At 37.9% G+C, this 13,420-nt stretch overlaps 1 protein-coding gene across 1 annotated transcript in view; it reads right to left on the bottom strand.

The window, feature by feature from the left end:
• Positions 1-13,420, bottom strand: part of cpb (F-actin-capping protein subunit beta) — a 119,433-nt gene that overhangs the window by 105,438 nt on the left and 575 nt on the right. The gene's annotated exons all lie outside the window — the stretch shown is intronic.

The raw sequence follows: 13,420 nt of genomic DNA, 5'->3' as shown, positions 1-13,420 counted from the left end.
TTCTGAAAGCTTCCTCAAGGGCAGCAGTAAACAGCTTCGGAGATATTGTGTCTCCTTGTCGAACTCCTTTCTCGATTTTAAATGTGCTACTGTCTTTGTCTAGTCTAATAAAGGAGGTAGCACTCTCATATATTTTCTTCAAAATCATAATATATGGGGTATCTATGCCTTGTCTTTCCAGTGCCCGAAACATTGCCTTATGCTGTATGGAGTCAAATGCCTATTCATAATCCACAAATGCCAGGCATAATGGTGTTTTATACTCATTTGCTTTCTCCATTAGCTGTGATATTACATGAAGGTGATCCATAGTTGAGAATCCTGTCCTAAAGCCAGCTTGCTCTTTTGGTTGATTCTCATCAAGTATTCTTTCTAATCTGTTAATAATAACCCTTGTGAACAACTTGTAGATGTGGGATAACAAGCTAATTGGTCTATAATTTCCAATTTCTGATTTATCTCCTTTCTTATGCAGCAAAACTATGATTGCATTATTCTGCTGCTTAGGCGTCACACCTCTTCTAATGCACTTTGTGAAGAGCCTTGCCAGTTTTTGTGTTATGTCTCTTCCTCCCAATTTTAACAACTCTACAGTAACTTCATCTTCCCCCGGGGCTCTCCGATTCTTCATTTTCTTCAATGCATGTTCTACCTCATCAGGAAGAATATCGGGTATGTCATATGTGTTGCTACTTTGCAATCCATCTTCCCCACTGCTGGTATCATTCCCTCGCTCCTTGTATAATTCTCTATAGTAGTCTTCTGCTATTTGAATTATGCCTTCTCTGCTGTTTATAAGTACACCATCGGTATTCTTCAGTTTCAGTATCATTTGTCTTTCTGTATTACTGCTCAAGGCTGTTGATTTAAATCCTTTGTTTTCCCTTAATGCTTGTTCTACTTTTCTTGTGTTAAATCTTCTTATGTCCTCTCTGAGTCTCTTTCTAATGGCTTTGCATAACTCAGTATACTCAATTTTTTCCCTGTCAGTGTTTTTCTTGCTCTTCATTTGTCGTCTTCGGTTCATCATGACAAGTGTTTCTTGACTAATTTTTTCTTCTTTGGATTTCTGTTTCCCTATAGGTTTCTTGGGCTTTATCACTTTCAGAAAGTTGTAATATTCCTCATCGATATCTTGGTCCTGAGCAGTCTGCAGAAGCTCAAACTTGTTCTTAAGTTCCAGTACATACTGCTTTTTCTCCTCCTCTGTTATCTCAAAGACCTTTGTATTATTTACTCGAGTCAGTTTTTCCTTTCATTTCCTACATCTATATCAAGTGTACATCTTACCATTCTGTGATCACTTCCAACATTTACCTTATTCAGGACGGTAACATCATTCACAATATATCTTCTGTTAGTGAGGATGAAGTCGATTTCATTAGTTGTTAATCCATTTGGATTCTTCCATGTCCACTTTCTGTTCACCCTTTTCTTGAAAAAAGTGTTCATTAGTGACATTCCTTGAGAATCTGCAAATTCCACAAGTCTTTCACCTCTTTTATTTCTTTCACCAATTCCAAAGTTTCCTATAGTTCCTCTTTCTGCGTTGTTTTGCCTTTTTCCAACCTTAGCATTGAAGTCCCCCATAATAATAGTGTAGTGGGTTTTCTGCTCATCTAGAAGACTCAATTTCGGTGTACATTTCTTCAACCTCTTCATCATCATGGCTTGATGTTGGTGTATAAATCATTATAATCTTTAGCTTGTACCTCTTAGAAATCTTGAGTATTAGCCTTGACACCCTTGGTGATGTACTTTTGAATTCCAAAATGTTTTTAAAATCTTTATGGACCAGAAACCCAACTCCACCTTCACTCCTTTCACTGTTTCCATTTCCATTATATAATACTTTTTATATTAGTTTTTAAACTAACAGCAGATTTCCACTTGATAAACTTAAGTGATTCATTTCTTCTTTTTGTTTCAGCCAAACCGATGATATTCCAATTCACATTTTCTAATTCCTTTTCCAGCTCTAATATCCTGTCTTCACCGATGAGTGATCGTACGTTATAACAGGCCAAGTTCAGTTTCCGTGCATGGCAGCCTGGTTGTACCCAGAGATTCTTAGCACCCTCTGCTTCCACTCTGATCCTCTCGCGGCCATAAGAGGGAGAGTGAAAGCTGCTGGGGACTGAGAGCCATTTGTATTGTTGTGCTCTCATGCTGGAGGGTTTGGTCTTTTCCTCTTCACGCTGACCAGGCATCTTGAAGAGAACCACTCTACACGTTCGTTGCCACCTAAGTGACATAACAGGGCTTACCATCGAGAAGGTGTGCATGAGTGGATTTTAGGGAGGCAGGCCAACCGGACTTCTCCTAAATCTTCTGTAATAGAGAGATATTGGATCCATCAGTGTTTTAGGCTGAGTGTCTGATAACACACAGGATACCTGTTCCCCTCTAAGCCCCTTATACCCTGATAAATACCCTGTAAAACCTCTTATTTCATATCATGCTAACTTTAAGCAGTCTTTTCAATAATTTATTCAGAACTGGTCTGCAATGAATCTTCTTTCATATCTTCTCCACAGTTATCAGCATCTATTAAAAATTTCTTCAATTTCATTACTATCTTCAGTTTCTAATAAAGTAAAATTTTCCACTAAACTAACACTGCTTCCAATAACAAATTCTGTGAAGTACACAAGGATTAGTTATAAATGCTAACAAATTAGTTTGCTTAACCCTTGATTGAGTATATTGAATATACAGCAGCAACTAACATAAAAATATGAAAATTTTTGTATTTTTCAAGTATGGTAAAAGCACCCCATTCGTATCATTAATTATTTTTTTCACTGGAGAAATATAACACAAAAAATTCTTTAAGGCCTTGTTTTGGAATATTATCTAAGCTAGATAATCTTGAATAACTGAGAGTAAAGTGGAGGAGAAATTGTTGAAGATAAACACAAGAAAGGCACCTGGGGTGGATGGGATCTATCCAGTTATATTAAAGGAGGCATCAAAGGAAGTAAGCAAATCCTTAGCCATAATTATGAGAACTTCCTTGGACTCAGGGGAGGTACTCATAGACTGGAGATATGCAAATGTGACCCCAATTCACAAAGGAGGATCAAAGGCTGACACAAGTAATTATAGACCGGTGAGTTTAACTTCTGTTCCAGGAAAATTAATGGAGGCACTGGGTAAAGAAGCACTGCAGGATCATCTAGACAAGACTTCAGTTATAGCTCGGACACAGCATGGTTTTGTTAAGGGGAAGTCTTGCCTGACCAATTTGATTGGATACTATAATGCAGTCACAAAAGAACTGGATGCAGGGAATAACTTTGATATTATATACTTGGATCTTAGAAAGGCTTTTGATACTGTTGCACATGGAAGACTGCTGCACAAATTGGAGCAGTGTGGCATTAGAAGCAAATTGCTGCTGTGGATAAAGGGGTGGTTGAGGGGGAGAAGACAGAGAGTGGTAATCAATGGACACTGCTCATTGTGGACTAATGTTATTAGTAGAGTCCCTCAGGGTTCAGTCCATTATTGTTTTCTGTATTTATAAATAATATTGATGATGGTATATCAAGCTTAATGTCCAAGTTTGCAGATGATACAAAGGTTGGCAGGGTTGTTAAGGACACTACTGACGCTATGCTGCTGCAACAGGATCTGGAAAGGTTGAGCAGATGGGCTGAGAGGTGGCAAATGAAGTTTAACATTGACAAATGTAAAGTACCACATATGGGAAACAGCAACCCCAGGGCAACGTATCAACTCTGTGGTGCTACACTGACAGTGGTAGAGAATGAAAAGGACCTGGGGATAATTGTGCAGGCAGATATGAAGTTCTCTGAGCAGTGCAGATGGGCTGCAAGAGTAGCTCATGGTGTCTTATCAATAATATACAGGAATTTTTCTAGCAGGGATAAGGAGGTGATTATTCCCTTGTATAAAGCAATGGTGAGGCCACACCTTGAGTACTGTATACAGGTCTGGAGGCCTCATTTCAAGAAGGATGTAGAGCTGCTGGAACGAGTACAGAGAAGGACAACAAGATTAGTGAATGGAACAAAGGGTTGCTCTTACGAAGAAAGAGCTTAAGTTTTGCAAATTACAGTGTCTGGAGACTAGACACCGGCGAGGTGATCTGATAGAGGTGTATAAAGCCTTGAATGGTTTGAGCATGCTCAATGCTGATGGGATTTTGCCTCTTGCTCAGAATAATCACCTGAGAGGGCATAAATTCAAATTGAGGAAAGACAGATGTAGGATAGATGTGCGGAAATTTGCCTTTAGCCAGCGGGTAGTTGGTTGGTGGAACAGACTTCCACCCTTGTTGTGGAAGCTGGACAGGTATTTCGAACGAACGGAGGGGTGAAGTGGAAGGTTTTTCTTTTTTTTTTTGGCTGATGCTGCATAAGCTTGCTTTCTTGCATCATATGCCTCTACTAATGCTAATGCTAACCCTTGATTGGGTATATTGAATATACAGCAGCAACTAACATAAAAATATGAAAATTTTTGTATTTTTCAAGTATGGTAAAAGCACCCCATTTGTATATCATTAATTATTTTTTTTACTGGAGAAATATAGCACAAAAAATTCTTTAAGGCCTTGTTTTGGAATAGATTTAGGCTTGATACAATTTTGGGGAAAATTTTTTTTGCATAACATGACCATTATTTCCAGACAATTTTGATGTTATCGAATATAATTAAGAACAAATTATCAATTTTCAAATATCTCTTGCCACTTATTCTAAAAAACTAATTAGTGAATTCCACAAAACAGTGAGCATACTGCTGTGATTTTTAATTCTGTGACTGTACCCCCTAAATAGAACAAATATGCTTGTTCAACTCTCCTGCTACTTACTACTCCACCTCTGTGGAGTAGTAAGTAGTTGGAGAGTTGAATGCTAAAATTTTATCATTATTTTTAAATCTCAATTAGAGTTTAGAAAATAATAATCAACAGAACGCTTGTCATAGAGCTTTGATTTCACCAGTTTTGCATAAAATAAATGCAATCACCTGACAAAGCTGACCTATATCAATACTATTATAGTAGTTCGGAGGTTTTCTATGTAATTTTCTTTTATTTTTGGATTGGTAGTTTAATCAATATCAGAAATTTGTTAGGCCTATAAACTATAAATATATAGAAATACAAATATGATTTTATAATGAAACTTTATCATGTAGTATTGGTACTAACCATATAGTGAAAGGAAGCCACAGGCCTGCTGCACCAGCAAAAAAAAAAAAAAAAAAAAAAAAGAGAAGAAATAAAAATTATGAATTCCCTCCTCATGTAGGTAGCTATCCAACTAACTCTTAAGTGCCTTCAAACTGTCAGCTCAACTACCTGCAAAGGCAGCCTGTTTCAATAATCAACAACTCGTTGGCTAAAAGAAAACTGCCTACAATCTAGTCTAAACCTCTTCCCTTGTAATTTGAATTTATGGCCCCTAGTTCTGATTTGTTTTTATAACAGTGAAAATTCTGCCTACATTAATTTTACTAACCCTTCTCACAACCTTATAAACCTGAATCAGGACTCCTCTAAGGTACCTGGTTCCTAGGCTCTGTAGCCCACATAATTGGAGTCTTTCCTTGTACAATCACCATTTTGCCAATCTCGCTATACAAGTTGCCCATCTTGGTTCCCTTTCAAGAAGCTCAATGTCATTTTTAGATGAAGTGTTCATACTCGGACACAGTATGAACTTACATACTGTGTTCAAGTATGTTGTAAGTGATCTTGCAACTGCCTTATACAGTGCAATAATCTCACTATCTCTACAAGATAATATTTGATAAATCATAGCATAAGACACCATGCTGCCTGTTTACACTACTCAGAAAACTTCATATCTGCCCATATAACTCCCAGATCCCTTTCTTTGTCTACTGTTTTTAATTCAACCCCACCAAGCGTATATTGTATTTTGAGGTTGCTATTCTTCAAGTGTAAGGCTTTGCATTTTGCTACATTAGAACAGAAGTGCCACTTTTCTGAACATTCTTGAAGCCTGTTCAAGTCATTCTGAAGGAGTGCTGCTTGGCAGCAATCATTAGTGACTCCCCAAATCTTTATGTTGTCTGCAAATTTAGGCATCATGCCCTTTATACCTTCGTCAATGTCATTTATGCAAATAACAAACAATAGTGGCCCAAGAGGAGACTACACTTCTGGCATTACACCATTCTGAAGAATATCCAGATTACAACCCTTGCCTTCTGTCCTGCAGCCACCACGCAATCCATCTTAGAATCTTTCCAGTAATTCCAACATGTTCCAGCTTATGCAGAAACCTCTGTATAAGCTGGAATGAGTCAAATGTGTTGCTAAAATCCAAATAAACTGTCAAAATTGAGTAACTCAAAATAGCTTACTAGGTTAATTAAACATGATTTTCCTTTAACAAAACCATACTGTGTGTCCTTCAGAATGCCATTTCTTTCTAAATGTCCCTGGATTGCACTTTTGCCTTGAAGATTTCCCCTACCATTGAAGTCAGACTAAATGGTTTATAGTCACTAACTTCACTATTAGAACCAGGGCTGGATTTTGGTGTTCGTAGCCACTAGGCACTTTTATTTCGAAATGTGCCAAAGGGGGGGGGGTAAAATGTTTCTTCTATTTTAACACTTTGACTGCGAAGGACAAGTGGAATAGGTCTGCCAGGGAATAAATTTGATGACATTGACAATTCAGCCTAGTTTATTCTTGTTAACAGGAGGGACTGTTTTTACAGGGATGGGATACAATTAAATAGAAGGTGAAATCCATTCTGGAGATCGTTGATCAGATGGAAGGTTTCTAGGTAGTTTAAGAGTTGGCCGTTAATTAATTTCTTCATTACTTTAGAAAGAGTAGAAGTAATTGAAATTGGATGATAATTGGATGGGAGGGATTTGTCACCCTTTTTAGGAACTGGCTGGATAAGAACAAATTTCCTAGCAGAAGGAAAAACACCTTTGGAATAAGAAAGTGAAAAATGGCAGCAAAGAACAGGAGTAAGTTCAGGAGCACAGGTTTTGAGAACAAGTGGAGAAATACCATCAGGATCTGGAGCTTTCTTAGCATCAAGATTCATCAAAATCCTTCTGACATCCTTTTGATGGAAGACCACAGGAGGCATTAAATGGAACATGTTGGGAATGGTGGGAGGTGTTTTACAAAGATCATTAATACATGAGTTGGAAGAAAAATGGGATGCTAGCAGGTCAGCTTTATCCTTGGCTGAAGCGACAACAGAACCATCTGGTTTTGACAGAGGTAGGCAAAGGTTGCGGCCAATAGCTTTGGCAAGAGACCAGAATGCTCGGCTATCATTAGGGCAAGAAGCAAGTTTTCTACTCTTAGCCTGTTCAAACTCTAGTTTGGACTGATTAATAACTGCTTTACAATTGTTGTGAGCTTTGGTGTAGGCAGAAAATGAAATTGGAAACAAGCAAATTATGATATCCAACAGTCTTCTCCTCAACGGCCTTAGCACATTTATTGGAAAACCAAGGTTTAGATAAAGGATGAGATTTTAAAGTGGAGTGTGGAATGAAAGATTCCATTGCTACAAGAATAATTTCACTGACACGATCTGAGCAAACGTTGACATCAGACGTTTTGAAACAGTAGTCAGACAAAGGGAAAGAAATCTCGCAGGTCATCCCATTTTGCATTCTTGTAATGCCAAACAACACAAGGTTGGGAATAGCCATGAGATAAAGGCTCCACTGGAGAAGAGACAATCACCAAGTTGTGATCTGAGGTGCCTAAAGGACCACTCCAACTGTGTACTTAGAACGGTTGTTTGTGAGAAAAAGATCAAGCGTGTTGGCTGTACGGTTAGGATTGTCCGGTATTCTTGTAGGTAAATGAACAATCTGTTCAGGGTCATTAGTAATTGCAAAAGCCTCATCATCTCAACTAGCTGGGTTGGTGTGGCTAGAAAACGGAAGCTAACTGGAGTTATGAACATTAAAATCATTAAGAAAAATTACCTCACTGTTAGGAAAACTGGACTGGAGAAAGTCAAGTTGCTAAGAGAGGAAGTTGAAGAGCTCCAAGTGATTAGTGGAGTTGGGAGAATGGAAGAGACAACAGATGAATTTGACAGAATGAGGTAGAGAAATTTTAAACCAGAGAAGATCGAAAAGAGGAGATTCCAAATTACCAAGTCTCTGACAGGGAATATTAGAATGGACAAGTACCACCTTTGAAGCCAGAATATTATACGGCGAATAATTCAGACAACTGAGATGTGCAGTGGTTGAATCAACCGATAACTGAGATTCTGTCAGAAAAAATATGGGATTTGGCAGACTGTAAGTGGAAATGGACACCGTTGAAATCAGAACTTAGACCATGTATATTTGTGAAGTGAATGAGGAAGTGTTTGGTAGGTGTAGATCTTTTCACAGATAAGTTTGCTCTATTAATTTGAAAATTCAGGGTGCATTCAGCAGTAAGGAAAGATGGGGGTGGGCCATGCTGTATGAAGTAATGAAATTTTTGGATATGGCGTACAAATGGCAAGAATATACCAAACTCCTGGACTTAACATGGCCACGACAATACCCCTGGCAGAGTAGGGACAGCAAGATTATACACTAGGTGATCTGGAAGCCTCCTAGAGAGTTACCAATAGGGGTCCAGTGTATTAACTAGCGGCCGGCCTGCTAACACCGTTTTAGAGCTGTACCCTCGAAATGTAATTAAGATTGGATCTCGCCGTGGTGTCCATCATAACTTCAAAAGACATCGATCATACTGCATGATGGAAGAGACGGGGAAACGTTTACCGGAGCTTTGCTTAGGAGACTAAACATGGGTTCCACTACTTCAGGTCTACGATAACCAAAGTGGTGGTATTGCACAGTTTGATGAGAGTCATCTACCACCTAGTATTGCCCAGTAACACAGAGGAGCGGCATTCCTCCATGTGGTGTGGGTGCCACACCTTGACCCCTGCTTACGTTGGTTCACACCTAGGTGGTCACCCACAGTGTGCTTGTGGATGGGGGTTATACCCAGGATTATTAAGTCCCAGCATCGTGAAGGTGTAAGCAGAGAATTTGGCTGTCACTGACTATCCAAACTTCGCCGAAATTTGATCCACTTGACTTGAGTGTCACCTGAATATCAGTTCCATCAGCATTTTAGACTCCCGGGTAGCAAGTACAGTTTGTCTGGCATATTTGAGAGAATGTCTGTGACAACCTGAAGGACCCAAACAATAAGTAACCTTATTTCATAGAGAGAATGGTCAATCTGAATAAAAAGTTGTTCATTTTAAATTTAAAATAAACAATTAGGTTTTTAATAAGTTTTAATTATGTTACATCCTCCTTGATAGTATAATGGTTTTGCCATTTGTTTGGAGAGGTCTGTTTAATTCTTGTGTATGACTGGATGGATTTCTAAAGTAATCTTCAACCAAGGTTGTAGAGTTAGCCAATCTCAGGTGGAGGAAACAATGTGCAAATAATTATATGAACAGAAAATTTTACAGACATAACACATAATGGAGCAATATGACCTAAGTTACTAATGTGCCAAAAACTTTACATTGCAGATTAACTAGTGACCAATTGAGTATGGAGAATAATCAATTAATATTTGAAGGAATGAAGTGCATTTTGTTATTGAAGTAGTTGTACATCCAGGATTTATCTTTGGAGTGGACCAAGAATCATAACTGTTACTTTAACTAGGAGAAAATTACTCATTTTAAAATTTTTTTTTTTTTATTCTGATGAGATCTCTTTGGGAGGAGCTGATGCCTAACAACCACATCCCTCCATCCCCTGAATGCACCAGTGACTGCCAAGTATGAAAATATTAGAGAAGTTTGGAGTGTTAGTCAGCATGAGATGTCATGTTGACTAGGCTGCTATGAGTGCTGACCTCTCCAACCATCTGCTCTTGGTTGGAGAGGTCGGGTTCAATTCATGTCAACAACTATTCTCCAGGCCTCTTCATTTAAGGCCACAGTTTGTCAGTCTCAGGTGGAGGAGGCTAGGGATCTTACCTGTGAGTTAATCCATGTTTTTGAGCCGGCATAATATGCAAATCAGCCCACGAACAAACACTGCTACTAGGATAATACACTTACAGTTATGAGTGTATGCGTAGGATGCCATTAATACCAGTTTTTTTTTTTCTTCACCATATTAATAAGGAAAATTGAGAGGAAAGGAATGGAAGTAATGCCAAAATCATCCATGGTTGATTTTGGCATTACTAACCATTTTTAAGTGGTATTGCCAGAAGAACAGTAAAGCTGATGATTTACCATATGATAAAAAGTAATTGCATCAGATGAAGCAACATTCAAATTAAATGGCCATCTGAATCATTAATTACAACTGTGTTTACTTGGCCAAGAAAAAACCCCACCTCTTTTAGAAAAAGAAAGACATTAACCTGGCAGGGATCAGTGCGTGTGCATAGGACTTTCCTCTTGTGAAATGAACAACTTGACATATTCAGGGATACCATTACTGGGCAGAATTATCTTGAATTTTTAATGAATGACGCAATTCACAGAGTAAGATATGTGTTTCTGATCTATGCTTATTAGGATTGTGAATTTCCTACATGATGGATAGGATAATGCTTTTGAATACCCCCCCCCAAAGTCTCCAGATCTCATTCCCTAGATTTTTTTTATTTGAATGGGGGATACTTGAAAGAATAGAGTATACACACACACAGAGCACAATCTTTGCAGGATTTGTGGGCACTGACAGAACAAAAATCAGGAAAAATGCAGTCAACATATTAAGCCATTAACCCCCCCCAAAGTCTCCAGATCTCATTCCCTAGATTTTTTTTATTTGAATGGGGGATACTTGAAAGAATAGAGTATACACACACAGAGCACAATCTTTGCAGGATTTGTGGGCACTGACAGAACAAAAATCAGGAAAAATGCAGTCAACATATTAAGCCATTTGTGTATGATGCTGGTGGCAGACATTTTGGATATCTAACTTCTGTAATCCTATGTATCTAATTTGTTTGAAATCCTTTTTGTTCATGGTTACTCAATAAACTTCAAAAGAAACAAATTAAATTGTTTTTATATAATTTTGATGCACTCTATATAATGTTATGTTTCATTATATCACCAAATTAAATATGCCTTAATGCAGTGCAGTACACATTTATTTAATTCTAAGTCATTCATTCAAAAGAACTCTTCCCACTGCATCATATTTTCTTCTAATTTCCAGCAACCTTTCCTATCTTCCAATTTCTAACCAAGAAAGGTTGCTGGAAATTAGAAGAAAATGTGATGCAATGGGAAGAGTTCTTTTGAATTAATGGCTTGGGATTAAATAAATGTGTACTTCACTGCATTGAGGCATATTTAATTTGGGGATATAATGAAACATAACATTATATAGAGTACATCAAAATTATATAAAAAACAATTTAATGTGCTATATCTTGTGAAGTTTATTGAGTAAGCACAATTCAGGTTTTTTTTTTTTTTTTTTTTGATGACTCTATAAATGTTATATAGCAGCCAAAGCAGCCCATGTTTAATACAAAATATGGAAAATTGCTTGGGCAATTTATAGTTTCTATTCATAAATTTTCATTTAAGCTTCTAATATATTGTTAGTTTGCAACTTAATGGTGAATGAAATCAAAATTACTTCATGCACCCATTGAGTAGTACATAACTCCCACTACTAGAAAGTCCCAATTATTTGTTTGTTTACATTTTCCCGTAATGTTCTTGTAAAACCGTTGAATTTCCCAAACAGTAACCTCATCTCCCACTTTTGTCTTCTAGCTAACTCTAGTTGTATTCAGTAATCCTTCAGTTTTATTAGTGTGTGTGGTTAATTTTCACATTTTGAGTTTTTTTTTTAAATTTGCATTCCTGTGTATCAATCATGTGATAACAGAAAAAGGGTGTTCTTTTATTGAAACAAAGCTTTCAGCTGATTAATAAAACATGAAAAAGATGCTAAATTCATTTAATAAGACTCTACTCAACTACACAGAACAACGAAGAAATACCTCTCACTAACAACATACTTCAAAATTTATGTAGTACCATCCACAGGAAGGAACCAAGTAAAAAGGCAGATTGCATTAGCATTAGTAGAGGCATTTGATGCAAGAAAGCAAGCTTATGCAGCATCAGCCAAAAAAAAAAAAAAAACCCACTTCCACTTCACCCCTCTGTTCGTTCAAAATACCTGTCCAGCTGAGCCTTAAACTTATTTAGGCTATCAACCTCCACCACAAGGGATGGAAGTCTGTTCCTCCAACCAACCACCCGCTGGCTGAAGGCAAATTTCCGCACGTCTATCCTACATCTGTCTTTCCTCAATTTGAATTTATGCCCTCTCAGGTGATTTTTCTGAGCTAGAGGAAGAATCCCATCAGCATTGAGCATGCTTAAACAATTCAAGGCTTTATACACCTCTATCAGATCACCTCGCTGGTGCCTAGTCTCCAGACACTGTAATTTGCAAAACTTAAGCCTTTCTTCGTAAGAGCACCCCTTTGTTCCATTCATTAATCTTGTTACCCTTCTCTGTACTCGTTCCAGCAGCTCTACATCCTTCTTGAAATTAGGCCTCCAGACCTGTATACAGTACTCTAGGTGTGGCCTGACCATTGCCTTATACAATGGAATAATCACCTCCTTATCCCTGCTGGAAAAATTCCTGTATATCATTGACAATACTCCATGAGCTACTCTTGCAGCCCGTCTGCACTGCTCAGAGAACTTCATATCTGCCTGCACAACTACCCCCAAGTCCCTTTCATTCTCTACCACTGTCAGTGTAGTACCACAGAGTTGATACGTTGCTCTGGGGTTGCTGTTTCCCATATGTAGTACTTTACATTTGTCAATGTTAAACTTCATTTGCCACCTCTCAGCCCATCTGCTCAACCTTTCCAGATCCTGTTGCAGCAGCATAGTGTCAGTAGTGTCCTTGACAACCCTGCCAACCTTTGTATTGTCTGCAAACTTAGACATTAAGCTTGATATACCATCATCAATATCATTTATAAATACAGAAAACAATAATGGACCCAACACTGAGCCCTGAGGGACTCCACTAATAACATTAGTCCACGATGAGCAGTGTCCATTGATTACCACTCTCTGTCTTCTCCCCCTCAACCACCCCTTTATCCATAGCAGCAATTTGCCTCCTTTGTTTTCCTTTCCCCAAAAAAAATAAAATGTACCCCACGTATTGTATTTTCTCATGCTGTAGTTATACAAGTATAAATTAAAGCATGTATAAAAATAAATTTGCATTTTATCACATTAACCTGTTTATTTTATTCTGTGGTTTATCTGGGATTTGGATTATCTGAAAAAATGAGTCAACCAGGATAATCGAGAATCTACCGTAGTAGTAGTAGTCTGATGCATGTCGAAAAATTTCGTGCAGGACTTTCAGATTT

Source organism: Mastigoproctus giganteus, chromosome 2 (genome assembly GCF_048544385.1).
Source record: "Mastigoproctus giganteus isolate SK-2022 chromosome 2, ASM4854438v1, whole genome shotgun sequence".
NCBI classification, from domain to species: domain Eukaryota; kingdom Metazoa; phylum Arthropoda; class Arachnida; order Uropygi; family Thelyphonidae; genus Mastigoproctus; species Mastigoproctus giganteus.
Note: the sequence above shows the minus strand (reverse complement) of the source record. Positions and strands in the feature narration are given on the sequence as shown.